The sequence below is a fragment of the Pteropus vampyrus genome, unplaced genomic scaffold (assembly GCF_000151845.1).
Source record: "Pteropus vampyrus isolate Shadow unplaced genomic scaffold, Pvam_2.0 Scaffold1, whole genome shotgun sequence".
Classification (NCBI taxonomy): domain Eukaryota; kingdom Metazoa; phylum Chordata; class Mammalia; order Chiroptera; family Pteropodidae; genus Pteropus; species Pteropus vampyrus.
Window position 1 is genome coordinate 29942404 of NW_011888782.1, and position 5046 is coordinate 29947449.

At 38.1% G+C, this 5046-nt stretch overlaps 1 pseudogene; it reads right to left on the reverse strand.

The window, feature by feature from the left end:
* Positions 1-1922: 1922 nt before the first annotated feature.
* LOC111736871 lies at positions 1923-2041 on the reverse strand (annotated as a pseudogene).
* Between the last annotated feature and the right edge of the window lie 3005 nt (positions 2042-5046).

A 5046-nucleotide genomic window follows, 5' to 3' on the forward strand; every position in this document is an offset into this window, starting at 1 on the left:
GACAGCAACTATCAAACAGAAAGATGTGTCTGTTTTCTGAGAAGAGAGGAGGCAAGGGGAAAGCAGAGCTTGCTAAATATAAATGTCAGCTGCAAGCTTGAACTATAGAACAGTGAAAATAGTCCTGGATAAAGAAATGAAAATAGTCACCAAATTCCCCCTTTATTGCCACCAGGCTTTTAAAAATTACTACTATTATTCTAATTTCTCTGTTTAGAGTGGAGAAGAATTGGTAAACGCTATAAACTAGGGCTTCTCCCTCCCTTCTCGCCCCTCACACATATACACAAGAGCCAGGTTTAACATTTAGGATAATACCACTGATAAGAAAGTTTGTTAAATATTCATATTTGTGACCCATCTACAATGATTCTAATCTAATAAGTCTAGAGTGGCATTCAGGATTATGTATTTTTAGGCTATTGTGAGTGGTCCGAGGGTCACACTATTCTACATACCAGTCTACATAGTTAGTGCCCATCCCAATCTTAATCTAACACTTAGGGACATCTTGAGCAAATAAATATATGTTTACTTGGCCAATCCAAATAAGAAACCAGGATAAGAACAGTATTATCTGTGCAGATACTTCTCCTTTTCCCAGGAAGTTTTCTTTCAACCTAGGAATCTACAGAGAATAGCTCTTTCTAGAATAAAGGATAGTCTGCCAGAAAGTTAATTCCTATTTCTAGTCTAGAATGCAGAGATTGCTGGCAATTTTTAAGTAGATTTTGCTTTTTACCTTCAAAACATACTAAAATATAGTCTATACTCTATTACAGGTATAATATAGGGTCCTAGCCCCAGACCACTTTCTTCTTTTCCCCAAAGCACCTGGAATTGCCACATCTTTTAACAAAAAAGTGGTAAACTATTTTTATCCCCAAACAATGAAAAATAGAAGAATAAAATGAGCAAGATTGCTTCAGCAGGGATGGTTATTATTTTTTTTTTCTATTTGATCTATTTTTCTATTAAAATATTAGGCTAAATTTAATTTCTGTCTTTTTAGTTTATATCACCCAGGAAAGCTCTTCTTTGATTTGATAAATAAAACTAATATTACATTAGCCATTTGATGAGGAAAGATTTATCCAGAGTTAACCTCTTGATAGCCCAGAGTTGTAAGAGTGAGACCATTACAAACCAAAATATAAATATCTACCGGGCACACCACTGAGGCTGTGATCTTTGGGCCTTTTAAGAGATTCTCAGACAGTACCTATCTATCTTTGTGCATCCAAGCCCTTTGAGTTTGGGACAGGCATTGGAAGGTTCATCCTAAACAATTCCATTTCATCTTATGCTTTAGGATCTCCAGCCTTTGGAAGTGGAGGAAACCTCTTGAATCCAAACCCCTTTACAAATCCCACACTATTTATGTTCTCTCTTGTGTGGCCAAACTTCTTAAAAGAATTGTCCTTGCTTGAGGTCTCTCCTTATTGTTACTTTTTTATTTTCAACTCACTTCAGCCTAATTTCGAGCCCACCACTACCTTGAAACCTCTCTCGCCAAAGTCACCAATGTTGACAAATTCAATGATTATATCTGCACACATCTAACTTGACCTCTCAGCAATATTCAGTACAGTTTACTGTTCTTATCTCTGATTGTCTGATACCATACTCTTGTTTTCCCAACCTTATGGCTTCCCTTTATCAGATTCTTATTTGCTAGCATCTCCTCCTCTGTTTACTTGGCCTCTTCTAAATGTGGGAATTCTTCGGCCCTCTGCACTTCTCAATCTACATTCTCCCCAGGTAATCTCATGAAGTGCTATGGTAATTAAAATACCATCTATGGCCCAATTAATCCAAAATTCACACTCTAGTTCTGAGCCCTTCCCTGTACTACAACCTAAGGTAACCAATTTCCTACTTAAATGTATTATATCCAAATGAAACTCTTTTTTTTTTTTTTACGCCTATAGCACCTGGGATTCCCAGACGGTTTCTCATACAAGTACTAACCAGGCCCGATCCTGCTTAGCTTCCAAGATCAGACAGGATTGGGCTTGTTCAGAGTGGCATGGCCGTTGACCAAATAAAACTCTTGATACTCTCAAATATTATATGTCCATATCTTACCTCTGTTTGATAGCCCCATTCACACAGTCACATAAACTCCAAACCTAGTTGTGATCTTTGATTCTTCCTCCTTTTGTCGTTGCTCTTATCCAATCTCTCTAACTGCTCTGCTTCACCCTAATCCAAGCTCCTAGCTCCTCCTAATATTGTTGCAATATGTCTTACCTGGTCACTTTGCTTATATCCTTGTCTCCCTACAATCCATTCTCTAAACAGCAGCAGACTGATTATTACAAAATCAGATAATGGCTTCCTTTGCTTTACACTGGCTTCTAAGCTCCTCCTCATAGTCTTCAAGACTCTGTGGGATTTTGTCCTTTCCAGATTCCCTTCTTCCCTTGCTTCGGCTATATCGATTTTTCTGTAAAATTTCCTTAAAACTCAAAGTTCATTCCCAATTTAGGGTTTTCAACCTTTGTTTTCTCTGTCTAGAACAACCTCCCCCATATTATTAATGATGATAAACTACTCATCATTAATACCTTGGTTTAGTTGTCACTTCTTCTAAGGGGGCTTTTGGCCACCGTAGCTAAGATGGACGTCAGGCCTCCAAGATATTGTGTCATATCACCCTGTTCTGTCTTCTGTGTAGCATGTATTATGATCTGGAACCTTCTTCATTTGTGTATGACCTATCTAACTCTCCATGCCAACTAGATTGTAAGTTCCATAGAAGCAGTAACCAGTGTTTAGGTGAGTGCTTAGCAGATAACACGGACCAAAAAAAAAAAAAAAACATTAGGTTTTAAGGATAATTACACAAGTCATGTATTAGACCCAAAGCCGTAGAATACTGGAAATGAATGAGACCTTTAGAATTTCTTTGATTTTACTTGCAGTAGTGGACCTTATGAAACTGAAATATATCTAAAGGACTATAAGTGGGTGGGTAGGAAGATTCTTGGTGTCTGTTTTATTGATTAGCTTTACTGGAAGATATCTTTAAGAAGGAAGTTTATGAGTAAATCAAAAGAATTTAGGAGCAGCTATGGAGTGAATCGACGTGAAAGAAGACGATTCCATTTCTCAGCCAAATCTGAAGCACTAGGAACCAAGTCTATATAAAAAGGAAACGACTGGGGTTTTTTGTTTGTTTGTTTGTTTTCATTTTTACTTGTTGGTTTGTCTTTAGAAATTTGGTAAAGCAGAAAAACACTGGCAACGTTGATGCAATGCCCAGGTAAAAACTTGAGACACCGTATTGGGAAATGGGCACCTTAGCATTTCTGTACACCTATGGTTCTACTGCAATGTGGAGAACAGGTTATGATGATTCCTGTAACCTCAGGTTTTGTAGTTTTGGGAGACCTTGGACACAGTCTTCTGGGCAGGAAGAGTTCTCACTTCTTGGCTCTGCTTCCTTAAGATTAGCTCTTGTCTCACAAATGCTCAGAAATGACTATTGCAGAACCAGACATACACCTTCTCTCATTCATGTCCAGTGAGAAGACAGTGAAAATTTATTGTTAGGAATACTAAGAAAAATTCTCACTCTATCTCATCAGCTTTGGCTCAGTCATAAACCCATCCTTGAATCAATCACCCTGGTCAGAAGAGGTGGTAGTCTGACAGAGCTGAATCCTGGGTGCTTCACCCCTAGAGATCAGGGATGGGAACCCCCTAAACTAAGATTAGGAATACTGAGATGAATTCGGTCCAGAAAGTGGAAGTGATTTCATTCTATCCATTCATCAGCACTTATTGAGCATCTACCATATACCAGGTGCTATTTTGGGTGCCAAAGGTACCATAGTGAACAAAGCACTTTTGTAGCAAAATGCCCAAGATTTCAAAGCCACTTAATAACTTTATGAATCTAGTTGGATAATTTACTCATTTTCTGGAAATGGAGGATTTGTACAGGGTGACATTATTCCACACCACAGTAGAGAGGAACCATTCAGCAGGGCTGTCAGTTCTCCCCATTTATAAGTCTTGCATGATCTGACTCCCCTGCTACAAAAAGCTACAATCACCCAGAGCAATCATAACCTTTCCCCTGACCTCAGAGGTTGTTAGCTGCTGAAACTATTTGTCTTCACCCAATATTCAAGCCTAGGTGTGGACGGACAGGAGACCGTGAGGGCAGAAGCATGGATGATGGGAGTCATGGTTTCCTTTAGACACCAGAGAAACTTCACCTGTGCCCTCTTGGCAAAGGAGCACCTACTGAATTTTAACATGTTATTCTCTGCAGATTTTTTATTTTCAAGCTAGTACAGTGAGACATCAGAAGAAAGGATGCTAATGGGGATTTGGGTACAGGAAAGAGAGCTAATAAACATTTCCCTTTCTAGGGCAATATGAAAACACCTACATTAAGAATAAATAGCTTATTTGAGAAAACTCTAAGTCGAAATGAAGTATGAATTATTGATTTTTAGTAAGTTAGGAACTAACATTCTATTTTAACCCCTACCCTATGCTCTCTAATTTTGGCAGTAATTTAACAGTTTCTTTTATGTTCAGAAGTCTGCCCTTCAAATACTATCCAATATTTTTGTTTTATCTTCCTTTCTGATACTCATTCTTTCCTTTCTTATTTTCTCTCCTTCTCTTTTATCCTCTCTCCCTCTTCCATTCTTTCTCTCATTCTTTTGCCTCCCTCCCCATTTTCCTTTCTTTTTGCTTTAGTATGTATCCTAGCAACAGCTATTTTACTTAAAAAGGGATGGGAAGGGCCACAAGGTTGCCAGGGTTACCAGTATTTCCTGCCATCACTGGAAGAAGTAACTTGTACACCTATCATAATGGGATCAGATGCTCAGACACATTCATTGCTACTCTGCCTTTCTCTTCAACATCCAAAGATAATGAGAGAGTTTTCCACATCAAAAAGTTTTACCAAACTGTCTCACAGTGTCATAGATATTATCATTTAGTGAGAAATTACTCAATAGCCCAGATGTTTATAGAAAAGTTTAGGGAAATATAAAATGGCAATAAGGACAATAATTA